The 25343-nt window shown below is 48.0% G+C and overlaps 1 long non-coding RNA gene across 3 annotated transcripts in view; it reads right to left on the reverse strand.

Annotated features, from left to right (window-relative positions):
- LOC102165717 overlaps positions 3465 to 25343 on the reverse strand; it is a 101207-nt gene continuing 79328 nt past the window's right edge. The window contains exons 4-5 of one of the 3 annotated variants that reach the window (XR_002341748.1): positions 8783 to 8916; positions 3465 to 6025 (exon numbers count right to left, since the gene is read on the reverse strand). This is a non-coding gene — a long non-coding RNA (uncharacterized LOC102165717). Of the gene's footprint in view, positions 8917 to 25343 lie in introns of all 3 variants that reach the window. The other 2 variants (XR_002341747.1, XR_002341746.1) reach the window with 2 other exon arrangements.

Consider the following 25343-nt stretch of genomic DNA (forward strand, 5'->3'; position numbering starts at 1 on the left):
TTCCCAACCCATCATGTAGTTTCACACCCCTGAGCCTTTCTTTACATACCCTGTTCCCTCTGCTTGGAATGTCCTTTCTCTTGCAGGTGACTTTTAAACTCCTCTGGATCCTTTAGGACTTCAAGATTAAATATTATCATCAAGCCATAACTCACCTCTAGATAAAACCCCTAGAGAAACTTGTGCACCAGGAAACAAATACAGATGCTCCTAGCACTGGGTTAATAGCAGGGTAATGGGTAAATTTTGGTGGAGTCATACAATGAGATGTTGCCATCAGCTAGAGACGTACTTAACATTAATGGTGCCTCTGAACAATGTAGAGTGCAAGAGGCAAAGACACAAAATGATGTATAGTCCATGATTTTCTTAAAGTTCCAAAGCAGGCCAAACAACCATAGCATTTAGGGATATATAGGTGGTCAGTCAAACTATAAAGAAAAGGAACAAACTGCTCTCCTCTGAGAGAGGAGAGATTGTAGGGGTTGGGGGGAGTCATATGAGGGCTTCTGGGATGCAGAGGGTACTCCATGCCTTGAAATAGATCGTGGTGACTTTGTTACACTGTATGTTTATATTGTATGTACTTTTCTGTATGTACGCTATATTGAATGATTTTTAAAGAAGTACAGGAAAAAATGAGTACAGAAACTGTCCAAAGAGAAATGCATGGTTAGGAAATGTCATCAAAAATGCAGGCATCATCTTCCTGATTAGAGCCCCTTTTCACGGACAGAAGAACCCCATGTGGTCCTTTACTGGTCAGGAAGTCCCCTGCACCAGGGTAAAACCTGCTGCCTTAGCAGAAGGGTGAAAAAATACACACCCTTCCTCTGATATAGCGTGACTGCTGTAGCATGAAATAGACGTTTATGGAAAGTAAATGGATCCAGTGTTTTGAGGACGCTAAATTCTTGCTTTGTCTTTTCTGCCTGGAGCAGAGCCTTCAGAAAGATGGTTCATGGTGTTCATATTCTCCCTCCTGGGTCATCTCATCTACAGAGGCCAATTTTCAAGCTGTTTCTGGAAGCCAGCCTTGGCTGATATTGTGATGCACACAATTTTATATTTTTTTTTAATTAGGAAGAATTCATAACCTTCCCTGAGGTTGGGAGGCAGAGAGGTGCATCAAAGGTAAAAATCACATCCTGCCTCCTCCAGTGTCCCCCGAGGCTGCAATTGGACATGGTCTCCTTCTTCAGTTCCCGCCCTAAACTGGTGTGCACGGTCGCTCTGTGTGTTAAACAGCTGCTGGGCCTTCTGCAGGCAACTGCTTCTCGAGACTGTGTGAAATGAGCCTGGCTCCTCTGGCACCTCAGCACCTCGGTTCTCGGGCTCATCCTATGCTCCAGTGTACAGGTAGAAATTACATGCTCGGAGCTCAGGATTCTCTTTCCACCGCTTCTTTTGTAAACACCAGAGAGCAGCATTTTATGGGGAAGTGCAGGTTCTCAGAGGCAGGGGTGGGAAGGGTAATGTAATCGGCTGAGTGACCTGAAATTTTGCCCCTGAACCAAAGAAAAGGAAGCACAGCAGGGAGCAGGGGAGACGCAAGGCAGTGCCAAGATGATGCTGAAAATGCAATGAAAAACCAACCACACAGGCGAGTGCATCTTCACTCTGGCTGCAGTTGACAGGGAGCCAAAATTAAAGGGTGGCATGCTGAAAGTAGGCGGCGGGGGGGAGCTTTTTGTTTGGTTTTATTCTGGAGAATCTACTTAAGCTGTTGGACGTTGTAATGTTAAATTGAGGAAGAAGGATTTTGTAAAAAGAGAAAGGAATCTGCTGGAAAAACAAAGAGAGGCAGGGATATACAGAGACAGAGATCCAAAGAGACACAGAACACAGAAAAACAGAGATGGAGAGAAAGGCTGGAAGCAGAGACAAAGACAGGAACTTTCCTTGGCATGGTTCATTTTTTCTAAGTTAGGATGTCGAAACAGAACTCTGCACCTCCCCAGATTAGCGGTGCGCTTAAACCCACTTAATTACTGTGATGGATTGCATACTTGCCACCAATAGCCTTGTTCCCACTCGCCCTGACGACTAATGGGTTGTAAATATGGCCCTTAAAAGGGAAGCAGGTTTGATGTGGCTGTCTGCTCACCTGTGTTAATGACACCCCAAGAGATGGATTAGCTGCTATCTGACTGTGAGTCACTACACTGACCTGGCCTGGCCCTGTCCAGCCAGACAGAGGGCACTGCCCCAACTGTATGCAAACCCAGGCTTTTATCATTCAAAGAAACGTGTCCAGCAGAGAGGAGAGCATTTCTAGCAGGAGCAGAGCTCTGCTTATGGTTTGGTGGGCAATTGAGTCCTAGGGGATGCTTCTAGGCCGTGAGCAGTTTCAGCTGGAAATAACCAAATAGCTTTCCAGGGAAAGCGGCTGAGGAGGAGGGGAATTAATGAGCTCCAAGCAGCACAAGGGTTCCAGCATAACTAACCAACTGACAGTCGCATGGATGGTACCGCAGGGCTGGGCAGGGCTGCCCAACCCAACCCAGAGCTTCCTCCCCAGCCACAATTAAAGTTTAATGCAGTGTCCAAAGGGCATTAGAAAAAAAAGCCCTGTGTGGTACAAGAGAGAAAACTCAATGAACTTCACAGAGAAAAGGTCACGGCGCAGACGCTCCTTCCTACACAGTTGGCCGAGTGGGTAGATTTTGAGGGGTGACCATTAGATCATCTGACCTAGACTGAAGGAAGTCTGAGTCTGGGCCATTTGGGAGGAAAATTGATGGAAATATCTGCCTGATGCCTGGAGAAGCCATTTGTTTTGATTACAGCTGCTGCTATTTTCCTTAAGGTCTGAGCCCACAGGACTGTGAAAAACCAGTGCTCTGAACCAGAGAAAGTTTTCTCTGCCAGCAACTGGGAAGGCTTGAGCTTTGGGCCCCCACCTGCCATGGGGGGCACTGAGCATTCAGGCAAAGGAGAACTACAGTCACTGTCCCATCTCAGGTCTTTAACTTCTAGAGCAGATCATTGTAATAGTACCTCCTCTTTTACACAAAATTATTTTCATCAAAATCTTGAAATGCAATTAAAAAAAAAAAAACTTGGCCAAGAAGAGGCAGGGACATGTTCACAGGCAGTGAAAAATCTCTTTTCTTATACTCTGTATACATAATCTTGTAAATAAAGAAGAAAAAAAGGTTTATTTTATGTATATAAAAGGAAAAACCACCATTTATCTAAAAGTTTCATATCCTTCTTATAGTTTAGACTCTGATCCTTTCTTCATAATATACTGACCATCTTACTTGATGTAAAGAATTATCTAGTAACTTGTTCTTTTTTTTTTTTTTTTAAGGGCTGCAACCACAGCACATGGAAGTCCTCAGGCTAGGGATCAAATCAGAGCTGTACCCCCGGCCTACACCACAGCTCACAGCAGCAACACTGGACCCTTAACCCACTGAGTGAGGCCAGGGATCGAACCTGCAACCTCATGGCTCCTAGTTGGATTTGTTTCCGCTGCACCACAACGGGAACTCCAAGAATTATCTAGTAACTTCTAAGTAAATTTTATTAAAATCCAAATGTCTACAAAAAGTATAACTGCTAAGTGATGCAATGTGTTTGGTAATATTTTATTTACTGGATTTGTTCTTTAGTTTTAAAGCAAATAGTTATAATTTTAAAAGCAGACTACATTTCCATTTTAAAGACATTCACGGTCAGTAAAAGATTTCATGTGTGAACTAAAATTGGTACTTAATGAAAATATTATGCCCCACAGGTTTACAGGGTTTCGCTGTTTCAGATTTTAAACACAAATATACACTCAAAATATCCACAGACGATGACAACAATGAAGTAATTCAAAGTCTGTTTCTTTATCTTTTGTAATCAGTGTTTACTTCAAATCTGGTGTTTAAATGCAGGGATACAAAGTCCAGTGAGTTTGGAGAAACAAACTCTTGTGCTGCAAGTTTAAATGATTCCAAACCGTTATAAACTCATTCTGGAAATTAAAGCATGCAGTTCATTCCCACATAACGAGAATTTCCTGAATTAACTTTTCCGTAGAAAATACAATGCTTATTAAAGATCAAGTTTATTGTGATTTGAGCCTTACATAACATGAAAATGCAACAATAACCACAGCTATTGTTTAAAATTTAGATCACTAACATTTCCCCCCCCCCCCCCAGGGAAGGTATTTCATCAGGACATTGCTTAGAATCAGGGCGCATGGTGATCATGAAAAGCAAATCCCATTTTAGTCGGTTTTATAATTGTTTTTAAATTCTTCACACATTGGCACCCCCTGTTGCTGACATGGGGCTGGACCTCTCCCCTTTCCCTGCCCTTCCTGCCTCTGACTGTTCTTCTGTGCCCATGACCCCAGACCCAGGAATCATCTCAGCCAGGACAGCCCAGAGCAGCTCCAGTAATACCCAGCCAGAATGAGAAAGAAGAAGAAGGGTACTAGGCAGAAGTCACACTAATGGAGAATCCCTTTACCAAGCATTTTCTCTCACGATTCTTTCATTCTTCCCCATGACTCTTCACAAGAGGGGTTAAAATCTCAATATTTAGGAATGAGCAAAATCAGACTACAAGAAGTCAAGTGGCTTACCCATGGCCCACTTCTCCTAGGTGGCAGAATCTGGACTAAAACCCAGATAAAGCTGGAAACTAGGCTCCAGTTACCTCCTGGAGGCACTGCACATTTTGTGACATCCTGAGGAAATGGCATGGAACTCCCTGGCTGTCTACAAACACACAGGCAGCGTGGCCAGGGTCCCACTGGTCTGATTACAGCAAATCCATCTCTCCTGGGCTCTTTCCTGAATACAAGTAGGCCACAACCTTGAACGTCATTGGACCCCTAATCCTATGCTGACAAGGGGCTTCCATCTGATTCAAGGAGGTAGAGAAATTTTCATCAGAGGGTTTCTGAACCTGGCTTGCTTTCTTACGTTTCTCCCTTCCTTCCCTCCCTCCTCCTTTCCTTCTTTTTTTATAACTTTTTTAACCTACTTCCTTACCACTATCTGTATCTTGGGTGAAATTGCTAGCACTCTCCCATTAAGTTCCAGAGAATTTCTTATATGGGACCTCGCACATTACACATAGCTCCAGAAGACTGATAAATCCTTTTTATGTCCTTTTTATGTCTAAAGCCTAAGGGAAACATCTTGTGTCTCTCTTCTTCCTGCGACATTAAAAAATGATCGTCTAGCTTTCCATATGTCCAGAGTTTGTCTGAGGTCTGGCTTATTGGTTAGTATTGATTAGTGCTCATTTACTAACTGGTGTAAGAGTTACCCTACAGAGTGCATATTACAATTTTCAGAATCAGGCCCCAGAAAGCTTTGAATCACATAATTGCAAGACATGGTAAAACCTGTAATCACAGTCGCTCTTCTCCTCTCTCTTTCCCAGGAGGCTATTTTGTCTCCATCTGTTGTCTTGCCTGTGAGCATGATCACAGGCAACAAATATAATGCTGGCCATCTCAGAGCCTACTGGGGGAAGGGCTCCTCCCCACTCACTAATAGGGCGAGAAGAACAGCCTAGTGGGAGATAGCTAGGCAGCTAAAGTGCGCAGGGCCTTTCCCCAAGCTTCCTCTTCTCTGGAGGCACATCCTTGAGAGCCTTTGGAGCAGTCAGACAGGTGAGTGAGGAAGGCAGAGCAGCTGAATTCTTTCTCTCCTTCCATAGCTAACAGGACAGGTGTCATGCCATTGTTTTCCCCTTTACCCGTTGATTTACTCAAAACACAGTGGAGGAGAATAACATCTTCAGAATGACAAAAATGTATCGGGAGTAAGGTCAGCTGCATACAGTAGTAGCCCAAGTAAGTGACTTAATAATATACAAGTTTATTGTCTCCCACATAGAAGAAGTGGTTGAAGTGGGCACCCCAACACGGTAATAGAAGTTCCATAGTCACCAGGGACCCAGACAGTTTTTTTCCTTCTTCCCCATTGGACTTAGCACAGGGCTTAAATCTGCAAGGTCACTTTGTGATCCAAGTTGGCTATGGGAATGGCAGCAGCATCTCTGGTTTCTAAAAAAGAAAAGGTAGGGCAAAAAGGGGATGTCTCCCAGCATTCTTGAAGATTTCTAGAAACCCAACCAACAACTCCTCCAGAAGACTAGGAAATGTATCTACTTATCTAGATACATCACCACCCAGTATAAAATCAGAGCTCTGCTAGTGAGGAATAGGGGAGACTCAACACTCAGTAGGCAGCCAGCAGTCTTTGCTACAAGCTAGGTGCTGGCCCTGAGCTGAGGATAGAACCAGCATTAGGGATTCACAGGTTCTGTATTTTCTGATCCTACTCCCTTCTCCCACCCTCACCCCCACCTTTTCCCAAATAAAATTTTACGAAAATAAAGAGCAATCATTGTTAATCATTTAAGGAAACTGAGGCTATTTCTGATTTGGCGCCTCTGATTTCTATAATGAAAATGACATGTGGCTCAGATTCCATTTGAATAAAAATTTGGGTGTGTTGACTATACACCCAAGGATATTTACATTAAAAAAATTTTTTCTCTCCTGCCTTAAAGCTGACATGGCTCTGCTCATCTTCATCAAACAAAACAATTGTTAAAAAAGAAAAAGGAAAATAACCTAGGCTGTCCGTTTCCTTAGAGTAAGTTGAATAGAGAATGGCATAAGAATTCCACTACTTCCTTACAACCATATTGGAACTTCTCTGTAACACTGTTCTCTACATCCATATCTGAGACCATGTTTTAGGTAAGTCTGTGTTTTAACAAGAATCTCTGGCTTTATCCAGTAATAAACCACTTTGGACAGGCTCCAAGTCTCAAACGCCATGCACTGTATTATGCATTATAGTATATCACCTTTGTGGAAGGCCCAGTGCAGTTGGTCGTACATTTTTACTTCTTTTTACTCTACCTCTTCACACGCAGACTTGATTGGCATACTTAAGTCAATTGCTCTGTTATTCTAGCTTTGTTGTGGTTGTGTGTTTGAATGGAACCTCTTCCCCCTGAAAGACAGGATCTATGGAACCTATAGATTTTCCTCCTGGAAAGTAAAACAAGAGCTCAGATTCAGCTGGCCAACACGCACATTTGCTAAATGAGGCTTTCCTCAAATGTCACTCACTCATTCAAAGAGTATTTCCTGAGCACCTCTTAGGCTCCAGGCTTTGTGCTTGTCCATGACTACAATGCAGAATGAAACAGATGTGCACGCCTCTGCCTGTGTGGTGGGTACCATCCACTGGCAGAGGCGGCAATGAGCAAATAGCTAATTACCTATTGTGCCAACTGAGGGAGGAAAAAAATAGGATGCTCTGATAGAGAACAGTGCAGTGGGGAGGTCTGCTACTGGGCAGAGGGCGGAGGAGGACCTCTCGGAAGTATGACATTTAAGCCAAGTCCTAAGAGATGAAGCTGGCCCACCATCCACAAGGGAGAGGGAAGCGTGTGGGCAGCACAGCAGCTGTGAAGGTCCCACGGAGTGCTTAGGCCACCTCCACCCACCTGCCCCCACCAGTCTTCAGAGGGCCAGTCCAGTCCTGCTGCTAAGAAGTCTTCTCCGCCAGCAGGCACATATGGTGTCCCTTGTCTGTGGCCTTCTCTGGCACTTCATTGGTTCCCCACAACTTCCCACTTAACCACGTGCTGGGCTGTACAGTCCTCAGAGGGTCCCTGCAGTTAGACTTGCCTCCCCAACAAGTTTTGTGAATCCACCGAAGAGCAGGCATGTGCCCCTTTGCAGGCTCCCCTCCATCCCTCCCAGGGCACTGGCGCAGAACTGATGCAGGCTGCATGGCAATGACCTGAAGGCGTTAGGCCTGGCCGAGCAGGTGAGCAGCCGTGGCTAAGCTGCTTTTCTATCTGCATCTGCTCACATTAGACAAGATGCAAATAGATGGGCCCCATCTCTCTCTGTTCTATTTAGCATTTATATGACACCTTTCAGCACAGAGGAATGAGTAAGTGGAAGCAGAAGTGGCTGTTCTGTGTGCTCATCCTCCAGCTCCGCTGCAGCCAGGCATCTGGTCCCCACCTGCCCCCCAACCCCCAGACCTCTCCTCCCCGCCCGGGGGCCGGGGGGGGTTTGCAGGCTCCATGCTTTGCTTTCAGCAGCACCTTTCCCTCGGAGCCGCTCACTGTTGAAAGAATGCATTGTCTGCGCTAAAGGGAGAGCGCGGGTAGCACGTTACAAATCTGAGCTGTTAAGTGATAAATGAGCAATGAAAGGCATCCTGACATCATTAAGGTGTTCCCAAACACGCGCCTTGCTCAACCTCCCCTGCACACAAGCCTGGGAAGGCAGACTGGCTTGTAGGGTGACCAGAGCCGGCTTAGGCACCATCCAGTTGGATCATTCTGACCCATGGGGTTTTCCTAGATTCTGCCACTTGGGAACACAGGCATTTTATAGAAACAGACTGCAAACTTTCTTAGAGGATAGGGGCTCTCTCCAACTATATGAAAACGGACTTCCCTTTTCACTGCTCAGAATATTCCCAGAGTTTGAAGCGGTCACTTGGCGCTCCCCCTCTCTACCAGCCCTCCCCCAAGCCCCTGGTGCATGCACATCTGGATTTACCCCTCTCGTAGAACCCACTCCACATCCCCCTGGTTCTACTCAGCACTGGTGGAGAATTGGGGACAGGAAGGCTGATGGGTGGTAGAGCAGCTTATGTGACATTTATGAGAGGAAATTTGCCAGGGCCAGAAAGGGCATCCCTTTAAGGTCCTTTAAAGAGTATCTTAACCCCTGGTATGCTGCGGGGACAGGGGGAGGGTAAAGCCACCCCTGTACTTTTACCTTCTAATGATGTAGAGTTCTAAGTATCTGGAGAAGAATTCAGGTGTCGGTCAGCAAAAACAGTGAGGGAGCTGGATTCATCTCCTCGTGGCTCAGTCACTACTGATTTGCTTGTAGGGATCCCATGACCATTGCTGTAGAAGAAGGTACATCACTCCACAATAATATATTGTGACAAAATGGGTATAAATCCGGGTTCCATATCTTACTAGCTGTATTACCTTGGGCAAGTCATCTAGCACTGGTTTCCCTCCCAGGGGAAAATGATGGCACCTGTTACATAAAATATGAAGAGGATCACATGATGACGAAGTTTACATGTTCGGCATGGTATTTAGCACATAGAAAGCAGGTAGTAAGGACATACTGTTTATTGTAGAACTATTTCATATGTCACACACTGAATTACATGTTCTATTTGGTTCTCTTATTTAATCCTACAACCATTCTCAAAGGAAGTGTGGGACTTCAAGTCTTCTCCAAGGAAATAAAACTCAAAAAGCCTCTGGCTGAGATAAGAATGGCCGTACCCTCATCAACCCCACCTGTCTTACTGTAATTGGTACAATGTTCCTAAGGACCTCCCCACCCCAGCAACTTGGCCTACTCCTTCCTGCCCCCCACTAGGAAAGGTATGTAGCCCACTCCTCACCCCGCCCCCATAGGGGTAACATATGCCCCCAGCCAACCAGCAAGTGTATCCAAAGACCCCATCCTTCCCCAACCAACCAGCAAGTGTGTCAGAAGACCCCATTCTTCCCCAACCAATCAGGAGGTCAACAGGTGTTTGGCAAAACCACTCCTCACACTCCTTCATCTTTAGGCTATAAAAACAGACACGACCATGCGCCCAGGGTTGGCTCTCCCTGATTATCAGGAAGTCGGCCCACTGTGTTAACAATGTCTCCTGCCTCAATAAACTTGTCGTTTCTGCACCCTGGTTTAAATCCGGAAAATTCTTTTTCCACCCACGTGCAGAGACCACAACAGTGAGGCCTGTATTTATAATCACTTGCGCTATTTTACTCACTTAGCTTCCCTATGAGAAATATTTTCATGTCAGTGGCTATTCCCGTCTGTAATTTTCCCTTGAAAAATTGCTCCAGGATGGGTACTTCCTAAGGGGAAGCTTTCTCCATTAGCCAGACAGGAGAGGAAATGTTAAGGGCAAGCCTTGACCCACCATTACCAAGAAATCAACTGTGGAAGTGAGTCATCTTTCTCTCGCCACTGGGCTGGACGTGGTGATTAATGGGGCCCTTTAAGATTAATACACTTTCTTGTTCACGTTTGGAAAATGAAAGTTCTTGGAAATGCGAACCCAGAGAACCAAGGGAAAAGAAGGAAGTAGGACGAGATTCTCTTTCTGGTTGCCCACTTTCAAAAACTCAATCCCCTCCTGCCCAGACGTTGAGAATCACCTAGCCTTGTCTCTATCCCTTCACTTTGCTTCTTCCCCTCCTTGCCTCCGAAAGGACATTCATTCCAGCCAAAACAGTTATCATCACTCCTCTTGGCATAAACGATTTCCAAGTTCCCAAACGAGTCAGTGGAACAATTGACTGCACTGGCACAGGCCAACAGTAGAAGATAAGGGAGTAACATGTGGGCCCAAACAGCTATCGTTGCTGTGTTTTTTTCAAAGCTGGGGCATACAGGCTGTGCCGACCTGAGCCCTTGAGATTCTGAGGAAAGAAAAGATAGCTCCAGTCTGATCAAGGCCAAGCTTCTCAGGGCTCAGTGCCATCCTGGCCACCTTAGCTGAGCTCACACCACCCCATCCTGGGATGGGCTCCGAGATCCAGCCACCAAGAGCACCTTTGGTCCCATAGGTCACCACCAGAGGAAGGCCACCTGAGTGAATGACATTTATTGAGCATTTCCCACTGTGATAAAAGTGCTGCTCAGCTTTCCGTTTAAATATCAAAACAGAGGCATTTAAGAAGGGACTTTTGGATCTCCTGGGTAACCTAGCAGGTTAAGGATCCAGTGTTGTCACTGCTGTGGTGGGAGTAATTTGCTCCTTGGCCTGGGAACTTTCACATGCTTTTTATTTATAAGGCTAAGGATGCTGAAGCTGAGAGACATTGAGAAGCTCACCTACCATCACACAGCAGTATCAGGCAGGGCCAGCATCTGAGTCCAGGCCTTGGACCCTAAACATACTGCTTGAGAATGAGGAGAAACAAAAGGAAGCACGGAGAGCGAGGGAAACAAACAGAAAAAGAAGATGTGGTGCAAGACTTAACATTTAAGATTCAATATTGCATGCTGCCTTGACAACAGCGAGGCTTTCAAATGTCAGGCATGGTCTTCCTCTCTGCTCAGGCCAATGAGGTCCTCTAGCTGCACACTCCTCCTTATCAGCAGGGAGCTCTGATTCTAAACACTCCAAAACTGCCACCACCTTTACATGAGAAGAATGATGAGCAAAGCTATTCTCAGTTCTTCAAGCAAACAGGAATCCACAAGTATGTTGTAAAGCTGGAGCAGAGTCTCCTGGGTGGGATGTTTGAACATTTTTTTTCACCAAAAGTAGCTCACTGAGTGTTTCCTCTAGGGCGGGCACTTTTCCAAGCATTTACACACAGGAACTCCTTTCATGCTCACCAAGCCCTTTGACGTCGATCCAAGTCTCACCCTGATTTGGCAGATGAAAACCCAGAAAGACAGACATTCATCAAGTCACTCAAGGTTCTGATATTCCATGTAGCTGCTCTGAGGAAAGGGCCCAGGCAGTGGACTATTCATGAAGCAACCCCAGTGGGGTCAAGAACCACATGACTGAGCCAGTGCAATGATCCCAGGATCCCATAATCACACAATTCCTTGTACTATGAACTGTTCCCGCAAATGGCTTATGTCTCCAATTAGAGTATAAACTCCTAGGAGTGATAAGATTGAACAGGAACAAGGTCTTATAAAAACTTGGAATCCAGGAATTCCCACCATGGCTCAGCAGTGACAAACCCAACTAGTATACCATGAGGAAGCGAGTTCAATCCCTGGCCTTGCTCAGTGAGTTAAGGATCCGGTGTTGCCGTGAGCTGTGGTGTAGGTCACAGATGCAGCTCAGATCCTGAGCTGCTGTGGCAGTGGCAGGCAGCTGCAGCTCTGATTTAGCCCCTAGCCTGGGAGGTTCCATGTGCCGCAAGTGCGGCCCTAAAAAGCAAAAAAACAAACAAAACAAAAACTTGGAATCCCACTCTTTCAGTCCTGGCACCACAGGGTGTCCCCAGAGTCAACCCTCAGTATGTTGGAGGCTTCAGGATTGGGCACAGGGATGGCACACTTCTCGTGGTCTAGGCAGGCTGGACACCAATTCTCTCATTTATTCTTTGAGGTTTGACCTTGACAACCTCTGTAAAGACCCTATCTCCAAGGAAAATCACCTTCTGAAATTCTGGGGGTTAGAACTTTGGAGGGTGGCAGGAGGAGGAGACAATTCAACCCCTAATACACATTAAGGGCCCCGCAACAGTAGGTTAATAAACTAGAGCTCTTTGGGAATGGGAAGGAAAGTGCTAGAGACTTGAAAAGCAGAGCTGCTTGGAGGAGGGCTCCGGTGTATCCAGAGGGAGTGGGTCCGGCCGTGCAGGCTTTCTCTGGCACGGAGAATGGGTGCTCTCCCGACTGGTTGCCCACTTTGACTGGCCATGCCTCAGCCCTGGATTGCACAACTGTCTCATCAATGAACACCAATAACCTTAAAAAAAAAATCTAAACCACACAAAAAATGAGTAACCTTATGTTTCCTGGAGGAAAAAAAAAAAGCTCAAAAAAATGCCAACAAGTGCTGAATCAGGAAATTCTCCCCTAATAGCTTTTGTTGGAAACGTTTAATGTTTCAACTTTATCTCTTCTTGCAGACAGCTCCTTAGAGGTATTCAAATCCAACAATACCATCATTCAGGCCTTTTGGCTCCCAGAGCCCTGGCCAACACACGCACACACCCTTACAGAATCATAGCAGCGTACACAGCCTGGGGAGCCAACTTCCTCCTGCCTTACTGAGCTGAGGGAGAGGGGAACTTATCCATTTATCTGTTCCTTATTGCCATCTCTCCACCCAAGAGAGCATCCTCTAGGTAGAGACTGCAGGGCAGACACACCGCAAGGGCTGAGGTTTCATCTCTGGCAGTGGCCAAGAAGTACCAGGGAACCTCCATAAAGGGCCTTCCGATGCCTCCCAGAGACTCCTAGTCACCTTCACAGCACAGGACAGGAGTTTGGCTAAGGCAGGACCATAGTGCTCCTCAAGGCCACTCTGGCATCACTACTCTCTGAGCACCGGCTCCCCTAGGGTTCTCAGGCCCCTGAGCAATGCCCCCGTTTCTCCACCACAGTGTCTCCCCTGAGCACTGGGTGCCACCTTCTTCTGAACCAAAGAAGCAAATGGGAGGACAGAAAGAGAAGTGGTGGAGGGAGGCTGGCACTGAGAGGTTACCCACTGGGAACGGAAGGAACCAATTTGGTGTGGCCCAGACTGGTGGCTGGCTTTCTTACTGAAACACCACCTCTCTGGTCAGAGAAGTGATGAGGCTCTTTTAATGCAGAGAATAGAGGAAAATAGAGGCACATTTCCTGCCTCACCACACTCAACCCCAAAGGCGCAGCCTCCTCCCCAAAGGGGGTTTGGGAGCACGCAGGCTGGCACCCAGTGAGCCTTAGTCAGCAAAGTCCATCCTTCCCCAAAACTTGGGTGCAATCAATGAGCCCATTGTTCTCAAGTCTGAGCTGAGACATTGTATGTACAGAACAAAAGAGGAGCCAGTGCCAGAGGTAATCGCTGGCCACCCAATCGCCATGCTAGAATAAATAATGCACCCATAAGCATTGATTAGGAAAGGACACCTTAATTGTCCAGACGTGGTGAGGCCATCATGCCCAGATAGGAGAGTGAAAGTAGGAGTCTGAGCCAACAACCTCTGCCCTTTCTGGTGTGAGCTTGAAATTGCACTGAAGTCACAGCAGAAAGGGCCAGGCTCACCGTCAAGACACAGACTGGAGAGCACAGAGCAGCTGTGCTCCAGGAACGACCGAGTCACAGGTGTCACTCAGGCAAAACTGAGCGACATTTCTCACCTTGAGAAGTAGGTATACTCATCACCTGTAGAGAAAAGAGAGGGAAACAAGCATCTGGGGGGCCCTTGCTCACTGACCAAAATCCTCCTTGCCCCACACGTAGGTGCATCATTCTCATAGACAACACAAGGGAGCCTAAGTGACTCGAACTCAAGGACCTGCTATCAAGTCAGCATTCATTTTCCTTGTAAAAGGATGTTCAAGTCAGATTCAAGGCCAAGGGAAAGGGTAACTAGTTTGGTGTTGGGTTATTGGAAGCACAGGATCTTTGACAGCATGGCCAGGTTAATGAACTTGTTGGGGTACAAAAGGAAACCAGTTCATCCTTCCCCCATCAGAAGCTCTTTCCCACCCCTGTATAACATCCTGGGCACCCTCCATAGCCTCCTGGGCTGCTTCCATGTGTGAGAACAAGTCCCATTTAGTCAGTTAAGAGCTTTTCGGGTGTTGAAACACCTCATCCAGGTCCAAATTTCTCTGTCCCTCCATCCTGAAACACCCCTTTACCTGTAGCTGAGCCTGACTCTTTGGGTCAGAAATAGCGAGGGGCGTGGGAATCTTCCTCCTCTTTTCATCACTCCGTCTCCTGACTTGTGGATCTTTCTGGCTTGGAGCAGGGCTGAGAGGACTAAGAGCTCAGGACTTTTGCTTGGTGGTCCTCTCAGTAGCCATCTCCTGGCTCTGAGTGGTCTGTGTCACAGGCATCACCCCATACAAGAGCCTCCTTGCTCCACAATTCTGGTCCATGGTTGAAGAACACTCTGGCAGGCCTCTTGTGGAAACCCCCTAGCTCCCCGCCTTTGCCCCTGACCTTCACGGGAAGCAGAAAGCCCTCTTGCTCAGGGATCTCAAAGACACTGAGGTCCCCCTTTAACCCCTCAGAAGGTCACCCATGCCTGCCACACCAAATGGTGGGGACACAGGCTCCCACAGCCATCCTACAGCTGTACCTGCCCTATGAGTTATTTCATCTAGCCCCCTGACTGCAGCACACTCCAGCTCCATGCTCTGGGTTCACATCTGCCCCCAGACTCTCAGAGGGAGGTGCAAACTTCTCCCACAATGCTGGGTAAGCCTCTGCTCCTCTGTAGCTCAAATTAACTCCCCAGAGAGCAAGAGCCAGGTTCCTTCCTGTAGACACCCCTGACCCTGTCATGGCAGGCCCCAGCCCAACACTGCAGAGCCCAGGGGGGCAAGAGTCCAAAACAGGCCCATATGCCAGATATCCAAACTTTTTTTTAATTTAATGATTTTTATTTTTTTTCCATTATAGCTGGTTTACAGTGTTCTGTCAATTTTATGCTGCACAGCAAGGTGACCCAGTCACATATACATATATACATTCTTTCTTCTCACATTATCATGCTCCATCATAAGTAACTAGATAGAGTTCTCAGTGCTATACAGCAGCATCTCATTGCTTATCCCTTCCAAAGGCAATAGTTTACATCTATTAACCCCAAATTCCAAGTCTACCCACATCCTCCCTGGCAACCACAAGTCTGTTCCCCATGTCCATGATTCTTTTTTCTGTGGAAAGGTTCATTTGTGCCATCTATTAGATTCTAGATATAAGTGATATCACATGGCATTTGTCTTTCTCTTTCTGACTTACTTCACTTAGTTCCATCCATGTTGCTGCAAATGGCATTATTTTGTTCTTTTTTATGGCTGAGTAGTATTCCATTATGTTAGGTACCATATCATCTTAATCCATTCATTTGTCAATGAGCATTTAGGTTGTTTCCACGTCTTGGCTATTGTGAATAGTGCTGCAGTGAACATACGGGTGCATGTGTCTTTTTCAAGGAAAGTTTTGTCCAGATATATGCCCAAGAGTGGGATTGCTGGGTTATATGGTAGTTCCATAATGTTTTCTGAGTTACCTCCATACCAGTTTACATTCTCACCAACAGTGCAAGAAGATTCCCTTTTCTCCACACCTTCTCCAGCATTTGTTATTTGTGGACTTTTCAATGATGGCCATTTTAACTGGTGTGAGGTGGTACCTCATAGTAGTCTTGATTTGCATTTCTCAGTGATGCCAAGCATTTTCTCATGGGCTTGTTGGCCATCTGTATATCTTCTTCAGATATCCAAACATTTAAGTTACAAATCTAGGTAACAACAGTGTGACAGAAATATCTGCTAGCCTCCTACCTTGACAAATAGACCTGCGCCATGGCTGGGAAGGTCAGTTTGAAGTTAGAATTCTCTATCCACTTGGAACTTGAGGCTGAGAGAGAATTGCCTCCCAGCCCAGCCCCTGCACCTGGCCAGCCATCTGCTCTGCTTCTCTTCCCATCCCCACCTCCACCCACACAGAAGAGCCTCACACACACATGTGGCCACTCAGGCTGCCCCTCTGGGCTCAGCCACCCTCCCCCCCCCCAAGTCTGCCATCCCTTGGCCATGCTCAAGTCCAAGGCCAAATCCAGTCTACCCTGAGTCGATGGTCCTCGAAACAGGTATGAGCAGGCCCTGGAAGGAGATTTGGGCATTCCAGAGACCTGGAATGTGATGGTGAGGGGGCTCCAGGATGACATGTCCCCTTCATGCCACAAATAACTGGCTCTATTGACGGGGAGGCTGCTGAAGGAATCCCTGAAAAAGTCCCTCTAGAATGTCGAGGTCAGGGCAAGGACCCCACTGTCAGGTGGCTCTGAGGAGTGTTTCCTGGGCCTTCCCTCCACTGACATGAGGGCACAGCATGGGAAGGGGCAGCCAAGTGCTGCAGCCGGGTCCCCAAAGCCCTCAGCTCACCAACCAGCAACTCCACTTCCTATGAATCTCTTCCTCCTGCTTCTGCAGGCTGCATAGGATGGTGCCAGGGAGGGTGAACCGCCAGTCTGGCTGCCTCCCCGCTTCGGCACCTCCCTGTATACCTGTGCAGGCACGTTCTACCTGCTGTCCTCAGCTCTGGGGCTTTTGCCACAACTCTGAGACCCCCAGTTGCGCGTGGTTACAGGATGGACACGCAGTACTAATGTGACATGGATTTTCAGTTAAGCAGGAGTGTTTCACACACCCACATTTTAACACGATGTGAGGGGAGGCGGGGAGAGCGTGGTTCACATATGCTCAGCATTCAAAGTAGGCTCAGCGTATGACAGGAACACATTTGTGGAGATGTGTCTGCAGTGACACGGGGAGGAGATGCAAAGTCTTTGCCAAGGGAAACTCCACGAAGGCTTTAGGAGAGAAGTTTGCTATTCCCCTGACTTAGCGTGGTGCTGTCCTGAGACTTGCATATCAGAGCATGCATACTGGGCCTGCAGCAGTTACTATGCCCACCCTGGAGTGCCCTCACTTCCTGTAGGTGAAGAAAGCCAATCCCACTCCCAGCCTCTCTGGCCTCTGCCCGCCACCCTTGGGCCCAGCGGGCCTGCCACCTGCAGACTCAAACCCACTCTGGCCTCTCATCAGGAGGCTGTTAGGAAACTTAGTCTAAGACCTCAGCACTCAGGACAGCATAGACAAAACAGGACTGATCTGGAATTGAAGGCTCTGGGTTTAAGTTCTGATTATTAGTGGATGGCAAGATTTTTAGATGTCAGTGAATTTTCTGGGTTTCTTTTGCAAACCGGAGAGAGAACGAAGCCAGCAAATCATTCTCCTGCTTCCCACCCCAGCAGAGCAAGGTGGGTCAGGCGAGTGCCATGCTGCCCCCACGCTCTCAGGTAAGCTGGGGACAGCCTGGCCCTTTGTGACATCCTACTTATACCAACCAGAGATGGCCCGCCTAAAGGGTGGGCCCGGGAGACTGGCCCCACACATGTGGACCCACCAGCCTGTGAGCGGGGAGGCCCATGCAGAGCCTCCCACCAGCCAGGCAGCGGGCCTCCCCCACCTCGTGTCCCCCACCACTATCACCCTACTGGGAGGGGGGAGCTGAGCCTGTGGGGACCAGCCTAGGCTCCAGAGCCACAGCGACTCCATATAGCCGAGGGAGCAGGGCCCCAGACAAACCCCTCATGCCTCCCCCACAAGGCTCCCACCGGCCACTTTGGGACAAATTCCCAGGAAGCTGCCTTTTCTGCCTGTGCGGACAACGCCTGGCAGGAAGGAATCCTTTCGACAGTTCCAACTCCACGATCTTGGGCCTTGGGCACTTTTCCTTATCCTCATCTTTCCCACACAAGAAAAAGGGATGCTGGCCCAGTTCTGCAGATCTGGCCCGGCTGTGAGGCACTGCGGGGAGTTCCTAACTGCAGATGTGCCAAGAGCGCTGGAGGGACCGAGGGAAAAGGTGATAGAGCCATTTATCATTTATCTTTCAAGGAAACCCAGAGGGCACAACAGTCCCCAGATGGGACTGGATGGTTGTGCTGCCAGGGATGGGATGGCAGGAGGGGAACCTGCCTCTGGGGCCACCGGGAATCAAGGTTTTGAAACGTTTGCAGGCATTTCTCTTGCCTCTTCAAAGTAGCTTCAGGGGGAGGAAGAGTGAGTGACAATTTAATCTTTCCACCCTCACCAATCTTGATTTCCTCCTCCCTCTCGCACCATCTGGCTGAGCAGTGGTTCATAAAAAGCCGCTGCAGCAGCGACGTTCAGTTAACAAAAAGAACCTCGAGAGGAGCTTTTTAAACGGGAACCACTTGGCTGACTATTGGGCAGCGGTGGGCATGCAGGGGAAGGAAGGAAAACCAGACAGGGATTCCAGGCAAGTAAGTGGTCCTGGAATAGTGGGGAGGAAACAGACCCGGCCAGAGGACACAAGAAGAGAGAGAGAGAAGCCTGCCCTCAAAGGAGAGGGACAAAAATGGAGAGGAGGAAGGAGGGGGCAACAGAGAAGGAAAAAAGACGCTAGAAATGAGGGGAGAGGAAAAAAAAAAAAGACAGAGGCTTGGGATGAGAGCGGTTATAAAGAGATATGACGTTATGAGAAGCAGGAAGAGAAGAGAGAAGTCCTCAGCTTATAAATGGGTCATGCCCTGGAAATGCTTTTGCAATATACAAGTTGAAAAGTAAAAACCTATTGGGAGTTCCCATCGTGGCTCAGTGGAAACAAACCCGACTAGTGTCCATGAGGACATGGGTTCAACCCCTGGCCCCGCTCAGTGGGTTAAGGATCCAGCGTTGCCTTGAGCTGTGGTGTAGGTACAGACACAGCTCAGATCTGGTGTTGCTGTGGTGTAGACCAGCAGCTGCAGCTCCATTTCAACCCCTAGCCTGAGAACTTCTATATGCTGCAGGTGAGGCCCTAAAAAAAGAAAACAAAAAACTAAAAACCTATCTCCATCCAAGCAATGAATTCCCTGTTGCCCAAGTTCCTGCTGTCACCCCCAAAACAAGGAGGATATGCAGCCCCTGACAGTGAGTGGCTCCTTCAATTATGCCCCTGGGTGTCCCACCCCAGCTACAAAATCCCAGGGCTCTCAACTCTGTCCACACAGTAGGTATTCCAGGGAAGCTTATCGAAAGCACCTATGCCTGGGCCCTTTCATGCACGAGTTTCATCTCCCTCACTGGCAGAGGGACCCAGGCAGGGTTTAAAAGTACCCCCAGTTGATTCTGACAGGTGGGAAAAATCATGACCATAGCTTATGCTACAATATTGAGCTCTGCCAGGATCAAGTGGGCTTTCTGATCTCCATGAAGAACACTGTTTCTAAGGGGAACCGCATTTAGAGTCCAACGGCAGGTGTCGGCACAAACCAGCCTGCACACCCTGTATCCCACCCCCATCGCCATCCCCACTCACTGCAATGAAGATGGAGGACAGAGAGTCTACGGAACCCTCCCCCCCATGAGTCCCCACTGCGGGGCTCCACACTGCTCACAACATGAGGGGCGCATCCAGGCACGTGTGAGAAACATTTCATAACTTGGGTGTTTTACCAAGTTTGGAGAAAGCTGAAAGGGAGGGAGGGAAATGTGTCAACAATAAATAACAGAGGGATGGGAGCAGCGTAAGAAATGGCAGAAGCTGCGAGCTAATAAATAAAGAAGACACATGCCTGGAAATGGAGATGAAATGTGGCTTCACAACTCCCTCCTAGGAAACCGGCCGAGCCAAGATGTCAGGAAAACTGGATTCTGTGTTCATTTGTGTCAGAGCCGCCAGACGTAACGAGATTGTTCCAATCAAGCACATAGAGCCACTTCTCCCAGGGAGAAGACCAGACGCCAGCATTAAGTTCTCTGACCTGGGGGGCCCTGAACACCCTACCCACGTGTGGGTCCCTGAAGGCTAAGGTCCTCCCCTTCCCATGGAAGACCCACTCCTCTTGGGAAAAAAAGGCGCTGCTTGTGCAAAACACCCAGGGAGACAACTGGCAGCAACACAAAATTGCATGAAATCCTTAAAGCCAACAAGACCAAACAAAACAGGCCAGAGGGTATAGCCAAAAGCCTGTTGTTTCTTAACCTCTTCCAGAGTAAGTCGCGCAATGTAGAGTCAATCAAATAATCGGCGTACATAAGCGGCAGCCTAGGGAGGATTATGTAAATGCAGCTGGAGTCTGGTGGCCAAGGGGCTCCCTGTCGGCCCACAGGAGGTCAGCAGGTCCTGGGGCCCCAGCTGATGAGCCCCTGGGCCTGTGCACAGCAGATTCAAGGCCCGTCCTTAGATGGATTTCTCCCCCGATCCCCACCCCGATGGGAGTGGGAGTGGCTGCCTGCTGATGGGCAGCTGGTGTGGGAGGTGGATGGACCGGCCAGAGTCACCCTCTGACTCCATGAGGGACAGATTAGCACCCTGTATAGTAGTCTAAATTGTCTGAATTCCTTTGCAAGTCAGGCTCTGCTGCCAGGGTGGGACACCTTCTTGACTGACCCCCAAATGGGACACATGGGGAGCAAAGAAGGCAATGGCCCCGGCCGAGGACAACTGGACATGCCCCAGGATCCAGGAGGTGCTCCAGCAAGCTCAGGCAAAGCAGCAGCTCAGGGTCTGGCCTTCCAGACACTCACAGTATGGGCTGCTGCTCCCATCATAACTCAACCCCTCTGTTCAACTTCTGCAGCTTCTGTGACAACACTGTCCATCTACCTCCTGGCTTCCACCTACTCAGCTCCTGTCCTCATGGCATGTGCTTACTTGTCCCCTCTATGTGCCCCTTGGCCTCTGGACCTCTCTAGAATCTCGTCTTCAGAGAGCGACTCTAAGGCAGAGAGGCCGTTGTGTCCATTAATTGCCACCTCTACGGAGCTTTCTCATCAGGCAGAAATCTCACTGCAGCCTCCACTGGCTGCCTTTGAGTCAAGCAGGGACCACTCTCTGGTCCAAACTGCTAAAGCCAGGGTAGAAGGGGCAAGGGCAAAGCATGGCAACCTATATCTGAAGAATTCCCTGTAGCTTTGCCAGAGTCAAAGGAGGGCCACGGGCAAGCCTAACACCTCATCCGGGACAATCACAGCCTACCCCGCTCCTCAGCTTTCCTCCCACAGCTGTACGATGTTTCACCGGCTGGACCACATACTGAAGCTGGCATGAGCAAAGCATGCACAGGAAAGGAATGCGTTTCTCTAAGGGACAGGAGTCCAATAACTTTCTAAGACCAAATATCAATGGTTCTGAATTCATGTACTACATGGTTGAAGACCACTGGGGGTGAGGCCGAATCAGTGCCAAGGGTTCTTAGAGAGTGAGGGCTCACAGGGATCAAGTCCTGGCTCTGGGTCAGGCTCTGTGCCAAGCGCTCAAGTCCTGGCGACATCCTGACATCACTGTGGGGTGGTGTGGCACCCACACCGGTGTTGGCCAGTTCACCGCAAAGCATCCCCACCCCTTCTCCTATAACCATGACGACAGAAGCTGAAGAAGACTATGCCGACTCCCCTCACTGAGGAGGGGCCGGGGAGCCCTGTTCTGACTGAGAACATAGAAGAACTCATCTGGGAGCTTTGGGACAGGGTTTCCTCTGAAGAAAAGGGAGAAGCAGCCCCCGAATAAGGGCCTTCGCTCTATGCTCCGTTTTCTTTTTTTATCCTCCTGTCACCTCCCATTGCCAACCCCTGCTTCCTATCATGAATGGAGACAACATCTGGAGAAACCACAGCTGTCTCACAAGACAAGGCCACAAATAGGAAGGTGAAAAATCAAGGCAGTGAAGTTGTCAGAAAGCGCCACTGTCCCTAATACGCTATTGAGCAGCCACATACCTAAAGTGATACACTAAGAGTAGTAACGGTATCCCCAACTCACAGATCAGGAAACAGGCCCAGGGTGAGTCAGCCGCAGTCTAATATCTCAGCCACAAAGGGCTTTCATCAGGATTCAAGACCAAACCTGCTGCTTCCAGAGACCTAACCATTACAATATACTCCTCTCTCACCCTGAGAAATCTTTGAATTTGAAAAAGTTCATTTTTGGGAGACTCCTGGAGGACCCTGTGGCCCAATTCCCTCTAATTAATGGATAAGGCCCACGGTGATTAAATGCTGGGCCCAGGTCTCATGGGCTTCACCCTCCTGAAGTATTAGGACTGAGTCCTAGCTCTGCATCCAGGGTTCTTTGCCTTGTTTATGCTTCACCTTCCCTGGGCCTCCTCTCCTGAGAACAAGATGCTAAATCCTGTGTGGTACCTTGGTGGCTTCTCCGCTGCCTTAGCTAAGGATTTGTCATCTTAATTCATTTTGGACTCTGACACCACAAGAACCAAGGCAGAAGTAAAGACAAAAGTATATCGTGTGTCACCTTGACCACATTACACTTCCATGTATTTAGACTATATTAAGCCAAGATATGCTATACCAGAAACTGTTACCTGAGAAGGACCATTATTAGTGGGTTTTGCAATATTCACTCTGGGAACCTGCCGCACACGCCCTTAGGGGGCACAGGATTGCATGGGGAAAGCAAGGGCAGACCCCATCCCTGGAGCAATTACTATTATTAAGCTGCTCAAAGCAACAAAACAAAACAAAACTCTCCAATTTCCTAAGGATGGCAATAAAACACAGAGGTCCGTTTACCCTTGAATTTGCCATCTGTCCAGAGGGCGATGGAACCTCTTTTTGAAAATCCAACTCTAAAAGAATTGGTTTGTTCTGCATGCTGGCTTCTTTTCAAGTCGAAGTTCTCCCCCACCCCCCCACCCCCCGCCACACACTGCCACCATCCTATGATGGATGCATTTCTAGAGATTCAGTGGAACTTGTGTGTTCACATGATCCAGCTGTTCAGTGCCTGCGGTCTTCACTAATGGTCGTTCCATTTGATTGTTCCCTCCTTGCCCCTCACCCAGCTGGCAGTGCTCAAGAAAAATGGAGAGTGCAGCTGGTACTGAGAGCCTCGCCAACCGAGCCAAGTTAAGGACAGGACAATGTCTTGAGTTTGAGATAATACGGGCTCGTGGTGGGTAATCAGAAGATTGAGTGGTTCCTTTATTTCACCAGTGGTTTTTGAACACTTACTGTACAGTGAGCTGTGCACCTAGCCCTCTAGATGCATCCCCTATTTAACCATCCCTCAAATGTGTGAGTTCAGGACTACGATGATACTCATTATATTTATCTGGAAAGTATGGCTTAGCAAGCTAGAATAACTTACAATCTAAAAAGAGAGAGAGCAGCTACTACACACACATACGCACATACAAACTCCAACACATCGCAGAATATATTAATTAGATCGTCTAAATGTTAGGGCTCAGATAGCAAACAGACTGCATTCCAGCCTCATAGAGAAGATGGATTTTAATAAAGTTCTACAAGATGAGTAATAACAATAGGGAGTTCCTGTCGTGGCACAGCGGAAACGAATCCGACTAGGAACCATGAGGTGGTAGGTTCGATCCCTGGCCTCGCTCAGTGGGTTAAGGATCCGGCGTTGCCGTGAGCTGTGGTGTAGGTCACAGACGAGGCTCGGATCCTGCGTTGCTATGGCTGTGGCGTAGGCCGGCAGCTACAGCTCTGATTCAACCCCTAGCCTGGGAACCTCCATATGCCATGGGTATGGCCCTAAAAAGACCAAAAAAAAAAAAAAAAAAAAAAAAAAAGACAAACTGGCTGTGATAGAAAATTTGGGTGACATGGGATTAGTGGGAGATGACAGGATGGGGAACAGATGACTGGCATGTTACTCTGGTACCTTAAAAGAAACACTTGCATTGTACAGGGACCAGTATCCAGTTTTTGGCATTGACTTTGAGCCTTTGAAAAAGGACAGACATGGGGGAAGGGCCAGGGGCCACCTTGCCTTCCTTGCCACGTGTGGGCTTCTCTGCTTTGGGAGACCAAGGACAGCCTGGCCACTCGCTGTTTCTCTGAATCCACCTTCAGCCATTCTGGAGTTGGTGGAAATTCCTTCCACATTGTGGCAATTGAGTTTTCCTTTCTGTGCTATTTTTGAGTTTCATTCTTGAAAGTGTGTAGTCATATGAACGTCCAGCAGGAAATTTGCGGAGGCAGGGACGGCTGGCCAGGTATCCTCTTTAACTTCAAGTTCTTCACATTGTAACTTTTTGCTCAACATTTCCTTCTAGACACTGAAACCGCCAGAATGTATGTTGGCGACTCTCAGCATCAGAAGCATTCCCAACACCTTATTCCCCCACAGAACAACTGCCTGGCCTTTCTGCCACGTTTCTTGCCTGCGTGGACATCCTTCCGTCCCCATCACACCCACCACTGTGCAGATTGTCACTCTTTGCCGTGGGGCTCTGTGGTTGCAGCTGCCTGGGCTCCCAGCCATCAGCCCCTTTCCTTTTCCATATTCATATTACTGTTAAATACACTTTGCTGAAGGACAGCCTGGGAACGTTTCCTGGTTCCCCAAGGCTCTGCATTGGCTTCTCTCTGTGATATTGATAAATTCCAGGTGTGACTCGACAGTCTAGGTCCTCCATGACCTGTGCCCAGTCCTAACCCCTTTACTGCACCACTTTACTCTCGCTAAACGACACGGTCCTCCGCTTCTGAGGGTGGTCTTGCCTGCCTCTTCCACCAGTGCCATTCCTTTTTCAATAATATTATTATTGTTATTGCTCATCTTTTTTATATAATGATTTTTATTTTTTTCTATTATAGCTGGTTTACAGTGTTCTATCAGTTTTCTACTGTACAGCATGGTGACCCAGTTACCAGTTTGTCTTTTTTTTTTTTTTTTTTTTTGGTCTTTTTAGGGCCATACCCATGGCATATGGAGGTTCCCAGGCTAGGGGTTGAATCAGAGCTGTAGCTGCCGGCCTACGCCACAGCCATAGCAACGCAGGATCCGAGCCTCGTCTGTGACCTACACCACAGCTCACGGCAACGCCGGATCCTTAACCCACTGAGCGAGGCCAGGGATCGAACCTACCACCTCATGGTTCCTAGTCGGATTCGTTTCCGCTGTGCCACGACAGGAACTCCCTATTGTTATTACTCATCTTGTAGAACTTTATTAAAATCCATCTTCTCTATGAGGCTGGAATGCAGTCTGTTTGCTATCTGAGCCCTAACATTTAGACGATCTAATTAATATATTCTGCGATGTGTTGGAGTTTGTATGTGCGTATGTGTGTGTAGTAGCTGCTCTCTCTCTTTT

The sequence above is a fragment of the Sus scrofa genome, chromosome 2 (assembly GCF_000003025.6).
Source record: "Sus scrofa isolate TJ Tabasco breed Duroc chromosome 2, Sscrofa11.1, whole genome shotgun sequence".
In the NCBI taxonomy this organism is placed as follows: Eukaryota; Metazoa; Chordata; class Mammalia; order Artiodactyla; family Suidae; genus Sus; species Sus scrofa.